The 12,744-nt window shown below is 47.7% G+C and overlaps 1 protein-coding gene across 1 annotated transcript in view; it reads left to right on the top strand.

Annotated features, from left to right (window-relative positions):
* The window catches only part of LOC144752890 (antigen peptide transporter 2-like), a 141,776-nt gene that overhangs the window by 38,879 nt on the left and 90,153 nt on the right, over positions 1–12,744 (top strand). The window lies entirely within an intron of this gene.

The following is a 12,744-nucleotide window of genomic DNA, read 5'->3' as shown; positions in this document are numbered from 1 at the left end:
GTAAGACTGACGCAGGCACATTTGAAATGGGACTTGCCCATGTGAAATGGCCCATTGATGGAGTTGCGTTACTTTCGTGACACACTCCAGCAACGCGTCATTTTTGCGCCTACAGATACGTCAGAAATACTGACGTATCTGTGACTTCTTGTGGCATGATGCGTCATACTGTAAATATGACGCATCATTGGTGTCGCAGGGAGGGCGCATTGAAAAGTGACTCATCGCTGTTTTCAGGCAGCGATGCGTCACTTTTCATAAATTAGGCCCCATGTGTTTGACAGGGAGTTGGTTATTTTTATTTTCTCCCCCCAGTTTCCCTGATATGATTTGAGCCAGTACACCTCCAAGCCTTCCGTGTCTACCCTGTCACTGAGGATATTCACGAGGGGGTTTACTGTGTCAGCAGACAGGTCTAGTAAAACGGCAAGACATTAATCTCTTGTGAGGAAATGGGGTGTATTATATGGTGTGCTTGTGCGACCTCACTGTGTAATTACACTTGCCAACCCCTGTAAGATCAGTAGATTGCATTTGTTAAATCCTCCGCTCAACCCTGTGCAGCTGTGGCTCTGAGCAGCAACGCTTACACAAAGGAACAAGCGTAAAGCATTTAAACTGGAACAAAACAATTAAAGAAGAAATAACCGAGACACTCAAGAAATCCAACTTAGGTAAAAAAAAGCAGATTTTTATATATTTTTTACACCACAATGGAGAATATCCACCAGTTGGTAGATTATGCAAGGTACATTAAATCAGAGCATTTCATTCAATCACAAAGAAGTATTGGCGAATGCAAAGCATTTTCCCCCAAAAAGTTTGGCAAGTTATGATGCGGTCAGTTAGAGTTACTTTGGGAGACAGACTCTAGCAGGCAGCCTGTGAGGGTACCAGGAAGACTCTCAGAAATAGCTGCCTCAACAGAAGAAGCAGTCTCCAGACAGTTCCAGGCCCTTTATCCACATTCGAATGACCTCCTATGGAATTTATCCTGATGCTGAGGATACAGGAAACTTAATGTACTTACGGATGCTGTGGGTGCAATACGTCGCCTGGGGGTCTTGTGTGGGAGTCTGGGGGTCTTCTTATGGCTACTCCTCAACCCACGGGGTTAGTAAGGTGATCCAGGCCACAAGGGTCGACGGGCTGATAAAGTATTTTTGCCATTTGGCTATTGGTCGTCCGGTGTTGCGGTTACAGCCAAATCTTTCTCCGAGCCGTAGCTTGCCTTCAGGGTGACCAAGCTGCACTCCAACAACTCTCCCGGTTCTAGCAGACTTGGGTGCAACTTCTGAGCATTGGTCCCTGGTGCTGCACGACGGCGGAGAGTGGCGATCCTGGGATCAAGGCTGCTACTCGCCTCTAGCAGGCTAATTCAGCTGTTGAGACACTGTTCTGTGAAGAGGAGGTCAGCCGGCTGAGCCTTGCACTCTCTTGCCTTGGATGCCGTTTGGTAGATGACTTCTCCACAAGCAGGACATAGCAGGCACAGTTACTTCCTTTGCTAGCCTGCAGGGCAGTCCATGTCACTGCAGCCTCCCCTCGCGGTCCTTCTTCGAGTCCAGCGAAAAATCTGAGTTCAGGGTGCCAAGGATTCCCTTCTTATGCTCAGAAATGCCCTCAGCTAGGACACGGATGGTACCCAGTGGGTTAGCAGGTTCCCTCTGTTTGGATTGTGTTTTTTTTTCTGGGATTTGTTAGCACATCTTCCCCAGAGGGAAGAAAGTTGTCTAGTGGACAGACCTCAAATACAACCGTTAACGGGCCCTGGAAACCTTGGGCGACCAAAGTGGCAACTTCTAAAGTTGCACTTTGCACACCCTGGGCATGACATTTGACTTCACCATGCACTCAGATTTAATGCACTGATTCTTTTGATGGCTGACAGTACCAATGTTAGCAGTCCCATTCATAAGTTAGCAGGGCTGCGGTGTCAGGTTGTAACGCTGTACTTGCCAATGGGGCTAGTAGCGTTTCCACAGTAAAAACAACAACTTAGGGTTTTTACTATTGGATCATGAAAATTTATATTTTTCATTTTTTAACATTCAGCACCCTGCCTTAGGGCTCCATAGGCCTGACTTACATATAGTAAAAAGGGGGGTTTGAGCTTTGCAATTACTTCAAATGGCGACATCGAGGTAGCAGTTTTAAACTGCCCTTCCAGTCGATTTTACTTTGTCGCACTCGTGGTGGCACAACCAGTGCTGCCGTCCACGAGAGGCGCTTCAACCTACAGGCACTAGGTACCCCTCGTACCATGTACTACATACTTATAAGTAAGTTGAGCTATGATAATTTGGGACGAGCCAGTTAAACGTGCTCCATAATCTACAGCTTTGGCGTAGCTCTATAAGGTGCGCTTTCCCACCCAGGGGTGACCCAGCTGAACTTGTTTCAATGCACCAAAGATGAATGAACACTTTTAAGTAATAAGTATGAATTACTACAGGAACAATCTGTTTCTCAACACATCTAAAACAACTACACAGAGTATTATAAAAACAAACACGTTATAAATAACGAGAATAAAATGAAAATTTCCAGCATGGTTAACATGTCATCTAAAACCTAACACCCTGATTCCTACTTCTATGCGCTGCACTAAGAGAGCGTGGAAGGCAGATCAATTTGCAGTCTAGAGTTTCTTAGGGAGAAGCAACGCATTGCATAGCTTGTTGACAGCAAAGGCTGTCTTTATCAACTGAGGCGTGAAGACAGTGTTTCCTGTGAATGGCAAACACACGCTGCGGTCTTTCTCCGGGACTCTGCTTTATCAGCTTCAGACGAAGTGTAGCATCTCTGAAGTGTGCTGGCAGTAGGCAAGACCGTCTGTGGCTGGATCTCGGGCGATAATCTGGGCAAAGGAATGTATGACATTTACTATGCAGTTTTTACATCGCAACATCCTTTACAACGCATTCTTTAACATTGCATGTCATTACATCCCATTTTCAGAAACTACCTTTACAACGCATACTATTACTGCACATTATACCTTTACAACGCATACCATCACAATGCATAGCATTACATCGCATTTAAGGAAAGTGTTGTATAGTGTAGGGGTAAAAATTACTATTCTAACTCCAGTGAGTGCAACAGTAGGGTAAGTGATGGGTACTATGTGTTGTAATGGTATGCATTGTAATGACTTGCGATGTGATGCCTGCGTTGTAGTGACATGCAATGTAATGGCTGCGTTGTAATGACATGCTATGTAAAGGATGTTGCGATGTAATGACTGCGTTGTAAAGGTTGTTTCCTGGCCAAAGCACCTCTCCTGACAAGTGGTCAAGTGACAGTCCAAATATACTAAATCTTATCAGAAATTTGAATTTCTGATATAAGTTTAGGAATGTGTGACATAGATTATGTGCATCTAGGTGTGCGTCTCAGTCCTTTCCTTATGAACATATGAGGTGAAAGGACTACAATTCAGACTACATGATTTCCACTAAATGTCGAACCACGGTGGTCAGACCAATCACAAGGCTGCATTGCAATGTAGGGATCGGCTTACTGGAGTCTGTGTACTTCCTGTTCGATCAGAAAACAGGAAGGGAACAGAAGAGAGGCAGCAGCTGGCCAGCCTTCAGGTAAGTGATCTTTTTTTTTTTTAACCCTCCTTCCTCCCCACCCCACTACTGTTTCCCAGGAGCAGGCGCGGCTGCATAAGACCCAGACAAATGTTGCATCAAGTTTTGAAATGATGTTATTCATCGAATGGCTTGACACTTTCATTGTTCCTAGAAGGATAAGGTCAGGCGACATCTATGTCCAGTGGCAGACATGACAGCGATTCTTCATAAATGAGAGAACATTTTCAAAGATTGAGAAGCCGGCGACCTCCATTAACCACATGGAATCGGGCCTATAAAAAATAGAGTCGGGCATTAGGGGCTTTACGTCACCGGCACCTTTTTAAGTATCAGTGCACATGCACTGAGTCAGGGCATTTCAGAGGCATTACAACAGCACCTAGTAGTCCAAATGAGAGCAAAAGGTGGGGGGTGAATACACATTAAAACCTGTTTCCGTCCGGCTCCCCGGTCTAAAATCTTAGGCGCATCATCCACAATCTTTAGAATGGCAGGTTCCACCCTTCCCTGAAGCTAACTGATGTTCATCCAATGAGTTGTATTCTGAGATGTATTAGTCAAGATCTTTCTAAGGTTCAAGACTGGACACAAGTTGTCGACTCTTTTCCAAGTGTCCCTATTTCCTTGAGAAAAGGTCTGACTTGACCAATTGTGAGGCAATTTGTTTGCACCAATGATGAGTGAATTAGGCACAGCATCATAGCGTGGCTGACTTCTGTTAGGGTATTTGACTCAATAGGCTCTGTGAATTGTGATGACCGTCGAGTTTAGATTTACATTTTGTGAGACTTTCCTAAAACATTAGCAGGAGGCATTTGTTCTTCTCACTTTTGTAAAGTGTGATTCATTCTCTGGATTCAGGAGGAGTGAATGGTCATTATTATTGACTTTTTCCTAGAAAGGTTTACAGATTTCTCACTTATTTCTTGCGGACACTTAAATAGTCGTTTGTGCAACATTATGTTGCAGGCTACTGCTTGAAGTTCTACATACACTCCGGGGGACTTTAGCGGGGTACCACACCTCACATGTACTTACACGCATGTGTGTACACTCCGCATACAGGAGGAAGAACAGATATAATAAACTATACTGTTTTTTCCCCAGGAAGAAGGAATGGGCAGTTTCAACTCTCAGTTTTAGATAAGGTCTTTACTCCACCACTATTATTAGATGCCAAACACCAATAGTAGATTCATTGTCTGGTCATGGAGACCTTATGGTAAAAGGAGATCTTTGGGCAGAATCAATCCACCAACAGAGTCTAGTATTCTGTATCTGAACAACATGCCATATTCACATAAAGCACTGGTAAAGTGACTAGTAGCATGGGTCTAATGCACAAGAAAACACACCGAGTGGATACTGTTGTTTGCCACGATAGTTGCACAATATTATTTTACCCTGGAAGGATAACAGAGCTTTTTTGGGTAGCACTGAAGGCTTACTCTGTCTGATAAAATAACACTCTTTAAACTGCATGTTCAGTATGTTCAAAGACTCTGAAACTAAAAGGTGCTGCCAACTTCTGGAATCAAGGTACAACTTTAAACATGTTATGTTTTATTCCATTTTCTCAAGAAAAACAAGAACAAGGAATGCAGCCAATACCTCCACGCTCTCTAACCCCACCCCATCCCTCCTTATTAACACAAGCGGGTTCACAAGATTAAACTCTCATTCGATCCAATGGAGGTCAGTTCAGGTACGGTGGATGCAGCGTCCATACCGTACTCCAGGTACTACCATCCATCGGAAACAAGTCCCTTGGTAGGGTCTGGATTGCCCTAAGCGTTCTCGGACATGAGCGCTCTCCAATGTCTCCGGCAAGAAAATCCAAGTGTGGAGACAACTGAGTGCTAAATTCCTTCTCTCTACCAGCCATATCACGCAGTGTGGTTTCCCTACCCTTCCTTGACCGGAATCAGTGATAACACTCCTGCCTCCAGATAATATATTTTGCTATGAGGAGTAACCAGCGTACAAACTTTTTTATGTCCTTCTTGGACCTCCATTTAATGTCCAGCATCCATCCAAGTACTGCTACCCATGCTGTTGGTGGTATCGGGAGCCCTGTGATATCCTACGTGGCTTACAGTAAGGACTCTTCCGCAGTATTCTTTGAGTTTTGGGCAGTCTCATAACATATGGTAGAGGGTACTTGTTTCATCACATTCCCTCCAGCACTTCTCTGATTTATGTTTGTTAAATATGGAGTACACTGCCATCTGCTAAATGTTTTAACATTTGCCTCTTTACTGTCTGTGTTTAAGGCCTCTTCCTGGTAGGAGACTGAAGTCAGAACACTGATTATAATTAAATGTAACACCCAGATCTTTCTACCAAACTCCTTGAAACCAAGGTTGTGTTGTGGTTCTGATGCACAGAGTACTGTGAGTACATATTATGTGCTTATTGCAGTTTTTGGAACGAGGCTATGCAACTAGAAGCACTGGTCTCCACAGTTGTTTGTGTTGCCTAGGGGTGCAGATGTCTGAATCTGAATCTCTCTGATTTAGTTAGGCCAAAATTCTCTTTAATTTGCTCAAATGTAATGATGCTGGCCTCACTAAACAGAACCCCTATTTTTATGCATCTGTATTTTTCCACAAAAAAAATCTCTTTGTCAAAACCTAGCTGAAATCCTGTGTTACCGGATAGAGGGGTGAATGGGGACGGGTAAGACTTTAAATGCTTAATAATACATGTCCGGAGGAGCTTCGCGGGCATCCAAGATGGTCGCGTGAGCACAGAGCTCCCCGGACCCGCGCCGCCCTTCACGGATATCCTGACTACATCCTGATTTCGAGGACGGGCTTTTGTTCGTACATACTTGCTTATCTTCGTACCCTTTGAAAAATCGAATTTGGACGCTGGGGTCCACTTTTGCATCGTCTCTACTTTTTGCGGCCCACCCCGAGGCGGTCCGGGGGCTCGGTTGCTTGGCAGGCCGTGGAGTAGTGGATCAACAATGGCTGAGGGGGTCCCCTCTGGTCGACCCCTCCTGACTTTCAGTTTCGTTTTCTGCTCCCGGCTCTGATTGGCAGAGGTGTAGCCCTGATCCACCTTCGGCTGGCCTGTTGTCTCTTTGCTGTTTGGTACTGGCCCGACTGACTGCCCACAACCCGGCCTTTTTTGTGCCTACAACCGTCTGATCTGGTCTTGTTGACTGTCTGGACACTCCACGACCGGCCATTTTCACCAGGCCGTGGGGACCCCTTCGGGGTCCCTTTTCCAATATGGCCACCGGACCGCCTCTTAAGAAGCGCAAGACCAAGGCACCTCTCCGTGGTGGCCAAACTCAGATGAACATTATGGATCACTACTCGCAGGTCAAGGGGTCGCCTGGCGCTGCGGGCCGCGCTTCGGATAATCCTAAGACCGTCTTTTCAGCGTCTTCGGAACTATCCTTGCAGGACGTCATGGGTGCCATTGCCAACATGCAGGCCTCTATGGGACAGCAGTACGAGGCCCTGGCCTCTAAGATCGATACGGTGGCCGTTGACATTACGCTGATTAGAGCGGATCTTGCGCAGACCAATGAGAGAGTCGAGTCATTGGGCTTGAAGACTTCTAGTCTTACTGCGGATGTCACAGAGGCCCAGACTGAGATCGCTAATCTGTGTTCCTCGCATCACCTGATGGCTCGTCGTCTCGAGGACTACAAAAACAGGGCCCGTCGCAACAACGTGCGCCTTATTGGTGTCCCGGAGAATCCCGAGATCCTGGGGGTTGACCTCTTGGTGGAGGACTTGATTACCAACTATCTTTCTCCCGCTGGACTCAGCAAGTTCTTTGCGGTTGAGCGCGCTCATCGTGTCCCTGGTGGGAAGGCTGAGCCGGGTGCTCCCCCGAGGCCCATTATTGCCAGGTTGTTCCACTTTAGAGACCGGTTTGCTGTTCTGCAGGCCTCACGGGACAAGGGCCCAGTTAACTTTGAAAATGCCTCAGTTTCTTTTTATCCTAACTTTTCACCGCTTGTCCAAAAACAAAGACTTGGATTTCAGGGAGTGAAGAAACGATTGCGGGACTTGGGTCTCAAGTACGCCATGTTGTTCCCTACCAGGCTCCGGATTGAATATCGGGAACGTGTATTTTTTTTGATCGCCCCGAAAATGTCAGTGACTGGCTCGACTCTCTGCCTATAAGAGATGAACATACTGGGCACCCCGAAGGCGCCGACGGGGGTGTGGCGGAGTGAAGATTGTACCGTGGATCCTGGCGTCTGAACTTTTCTGCTGTTTCAGTTGAGTCTGGACTTGGGTCTTCTGTTAGGCCTAGATCAGCCTGGGGGTGGCGGGGGTGAATGGGGACTCTTCCTCCTCCTGGGTTCTTTGCGTAGCTTAGTTTAGTAATGGGGCGACAGGCACACTGCAAGTTGGGGTGGCTTATTAGTCGTACGCAGGGGTGCAGGGTGGGGGGAGTAACACGTTCAAGTTGGGGCGTGGTGGGGGGGTGTGAGTGTGTTTCTGTTTACTCGCGAGGCATCGTATTGTTTTTTTCATCTGCACTAATCATGGGGTTCTATGTGGGTCCTGCTCTGTCTACTTTTCGGGGATGGGCGGTGGCGAGTTGAGACTGTTATCCTGGAATGTCAATGGGTATGGGGACATAATTAAGCGAAGTATTGTTTTGCGATTCCTTAGGCGTCATTCTCCCGATATTGTCCTCCTACAGGAGACGCATTTAATAGGCAACGCATGTCAGGCAATGAATAGGCGCGGTTATCGGTTGGTGGCCCATGCGCGGTTTACTTCTGGCTCCAGGGGGGCTGGTATTCTCATTCGGTCCTCTCTCCCTTTTGCAGTTGACGAGGTGAAACTTGACGGCAGGGGGCGCTATGCGGTGCTCATTGGTAGGTGGGAGGGGAAGACATTATCCATACTTTCAGTTTATGTCCCCCCGGGTCTGCAGGCTTTAACCTACGCTGATCTGTGTAGAGTCCTTTTGGACCTTCCTGAGGGCCTTCTGATTTTGGGTGGGGATTTGAATTCGGTTGTTTCTGGCACCTCTGATTGTCATCCTCCCAGAGATCTACCCAGGGCACAAATGTGGTTGAGTGATTTGCTAGAGACCTTCGGGCTTGTGGACGCCTGGAGACTACTACACCCTACACAGTTGCAGTACACCTTCCACTCTGGGGCACACGGCAGCCTTTCTAGATTGGACTATTTCTTAATGCCAGCGGTCCAATCCTCCTCCATCAGAGAAATCAGTCAGCTCCCTAGGGGTATTTCCGATCACTCCCCCTTGTGGCTCCGGTATGAGGTCGAGGCAGGCGATGAGGGAAGAGTTGCTCCTATTAACCCATGGTACTTTCGCAACCCCAAGACCCGTTCGGAACTTGTAAAAGCTATTGAGCATTATTTCGACAAAAATGTGGGGTCTGTTTCTTCTGCTGTTTCGCTATGGGAAGCATTTAAAACTGTTATAGTGGTCAGTCCCTATCCTTGATTGTCGCTGCTAAGAAGGCCGCAAATGTGGAGGTTGTGCGATTGGAATCTGAGATAGCCGCTTTGGAGGACGATCTTCGGTTGGGCGTCTCCAGTAAGAAGTTGCACTCCCTTGCTTTGAAACAAGCTGACTACAGGGCTCTGGTAACTGATGCTGCGAGAGTGATGTATAGGGAGCAGCAGGGACGACTGTATGATGTGGGAGACAAAGCGGGTAAATTGCTTGCGTGGTTGGACAAGAAAGAGAGGGTTAATCGTTTGGTCCCTGTGATTGAGCGGCTTGATGGAGAGTGTGTCACTGACCCAGCTGGGATCGTTCAGTGTTTTGCGGACCACTTTGAGACTGTATACACCTCTGTTTGTGATAGGGATGAGGAGGACTCCCGATTGCTGTTGCGGGACATTGCTTTGCCTCGCCTTTCTGACGCTGACAGAGACCTCATGGATGCTCCACTTACAGTGGATGAAGTTGCGGTGGCTATTCGTTCCCTCCATTCGGGTAAGGCGATGGGCCCCAATGGTTTGCCCATTGAATTGTACAAGCTGCGACCCGAAAAAATGGCGCCCTACTTAAGGGACATGTTCCTCGAGGCTCTGGAGTCTGGCTCCCTCCCCTTGGACCAACGACTCGCTACTATCGTAGTCATTCCTAAGGAGGGTAAGCCACGGGATCGTTGTACTTCGTACAGACCTATTTCTTTACTCAATGCCGAACCCAAAATTTTGGCTAAACTATTGGCTAATCGCTTAGTAATGTTGATCGGGGACTTGATTCATCCAGATCAATCCGGTTTTATGCCACACCGCAACACTGCTTTGAATCTGCGCAGACTCCACGGAGTTCTCGCGAGAGCCGGGACGCTTACTGAACCGGCCATTTTGGCTTCTCTTGACGCTACCATGGCCTTCGACACTATCGAGTGGCCCTACCTTTGGGCTGCCCTCTCGAAATTCGGGTTTGGGCCGGGCTTCATAGCTTGGGTGAAACTTCTTTACGAGATTCCCCTGGCCCAGGTAGTTGTTAATCGAAGAGTGTCTTGCGTTTTTACGCTTGGACGGGGTACCCGGCAGGGCTGTCCGCTGTCCCCTTTGCTTTTTGCTCTCGCTCTGGAACCTTTGGCGGAGTGGCTCCGTTGGGAACCTTCTATGCGGGGCATCCGATCGTCTCCCGATTTCGAGGATCGAGTCTCGCTATACGCGGACGACATCCTCCTGTATCTCACTTCCCCTAAAAAGTCCCTGAATGCACTTTTTGATGTTCTGACCTCTTTCGGAAAGAACTTCGGTCTTGTTATTAATTGGGCTAAATCCTGCGTCTACGTTTTGGCGGGAGATCTCCCTCCACTGCCGCATAGATTTCCGATTCACGTGACGGAGACCGGTTTCAAGTACTTGGGGATTTATGTTTCCTTGGACCCCTCTAGGCGCTACGAGCTTAATTTATTACCCCCCCTTCAGCGGCTCACGCTCGATGTGGCTCGCTGGCGTAGGTTGCCGCTGTCGCCCCTCGGTAGAGCAGAGCTTTTTAAAATGATGTCTCTGCCTCAATTTTTGTACGCACTTCAGAATTCCTTTGACCCGATTGCCTCGGGCTATTTTCGTGAAGTGGAGAGCCTACAGAGACAACTGGTCTGGGACGGGCGTGCCCGTATCGCTCTTTCTAAACTCACGCTTCCGTGGTATGATGGCGGTATAGCCCTCCCGGACATCAGACGCTATTAATGGGCATCCCAGTTAAGTGCGATTAATCATGCGACCTACGCACCACGCCCTGCCCCGGCGTTCTCCATGGATAAATTTATTCTGCCAGGGGGGACCTTCAGCAGAGCGTTGTACTCTGGAGGACTCCGTGGAACACTGACCGGTCCCACTAAGATTGCAGTGAGAGTGTGGCGTGATGCGAATGCGGCCTTGGGTTGGTGTGGCAGGTTCACTCGGGCCACCCCTTTGTATGATTCGGAATGTTTGGGCCATCTGTGGAAAACGAAAGGCTTTGATAAATGGGATATGATTGGTATCAGCAGAGTGGGCGATCTGTGGGCGAAGGGTACTGTCAAGTCCTTTGACGTGCTGTAAGTGGAGTATGAGCTTGGTGACAATGAATTCTTTAGGTACGCCCAGATCCGTCATGCTCTGTTGTCTGTGTTTGCTGCGGGTGATGATATTACTGAGTCTTCCCCTCTGGAGGACCGCATTTTGGATGGTCATGTGCCCGATAGCACGATCTCATTGATTTATAAAAAACTCATCAATAACAGAGCTGACTTGCTGGTTCGCCTCAGGGCCGCGTGGTGTGCGGACGGACTGGAATTGGACGATGAGGACTGGCAGTCTGCTTTGTCCTTGCCCAAGGAAGTCGCCATTCCTGCTCGTTTGAGGTTCGTCCAGCTTAAGATACTCCACCGAGTTTATGTCACTGGGCCTTGTCTGGTTCGAATGGGTTTTTCCTTGGATGGGTTATGTAAGCGTGGCTGTGGGATGTCTGGTACCTTTCTCCACATATTGTGGGAATGCCCGGAGATGGTTAAGTTCTGGTCCCGAGTACATGATGTCATGGAAAGTGTCACGGGTGTGTCCCTGCAGCCCGAGGCCAGGCGTTGTTTGTTGAATGTTTGGGAGCCCAATGACTACAGCTCAGCACAGATTGTATGGGCGACCCTTGGAAATATGGTCGCGAAAAGGGACATCGCCCAGCTCTGGGGTTCCCATAGACCGCCCACCTTATCCAAGTGGAAAGAAAACATGGACTGGTGCATGTTCCGGGAGAAGACTGTGTACCGTTCCCGGGGACGGCCCAAGAAATGGGGTAGAATCTGGTCCCCATGGAACGCCTATCGTGGTAATATATGTACTCCCCCACAGGATGTAACCATTGATGTGTCTTCGTCCCCCTAATTGACATTCACTCTTCATCTATTGTCAATGATTCCGCTTGTTTCCTTGTCCGCCCCTATCCCCGTACTAGCCGATTGCAATGCATCCATCTACCCTTTGAGCTCTACCCGCACGGACTCATGATAATGTACTACTATGTTTTTGCCTTGTGAGGTTTGGTTTGTTTTCATGTATGTTTGTTTAATTTCAATAAAAACTTTAAAAAAAATAATAATAATAATAATACATGTCCATTCTCAGTGCTGTCTTTCTTATAACATTAGCCCCATGGCACTGGTGTTCCTATTGGCTGCGCTCCTAAAGCGTGTTGTTCCCCTCAGAACAATGTGGTTATCACTCACTGGGCAATTCCTCATCGGACACTTAGAGGAGTTAAAGTTTTGGGATCTGCATCTCAAATGATCAGTCACAGTCAAAATATTCCAGTGACCGGGAGCCCACTGAGCCGGACAGCTTCACTTCCAACTGGGAACTAAACTTTATGGTAAGGGACCAACTGAGACAATGATATCCAGGTAAAAGTATGAGCTAAAAAGAGGGTTCAAGCTCTTTCAGAATCAGGATGGCCATGTCCAATCAAAGCTATGAGTGTAAAATTCCAAGAGCACCAGGTGGGAAACATCCTTTACAACGCAACTTTTACCATGCAGTGCCTTTACAACGCAGGTTTTACAACGAAAACCATTACTGGGGGTCGCTCTAGGATAGGGAATAGATTTAATTTACTATCCAACACCTTCCCTAGTGTCCACGGGGACTGGAGTTGGAATAGTATTAAACTATTCACTATC

This window comes from Lissotriton helveticus, chromosome 5_1 (assembly GCF_964261635.1).
Source record: "Lissotriton helveticus chromosome 5_1, aLisHel1.1, whole genome shotgun sequence".
In the NCBI taxonomy this organism is placed as follows: domain Eukaryota; kingdom Metazoa; phylum Chordata; class Amphibia; order Caudata; family Salamandridae; genus Lissotriton; species Lissotriton helveticus.
The sequence above is the reverse complement of the archived record's forward strand: the minus strand, read 5'-3'. Positions and strand labels throughout refer to the sequence as shown.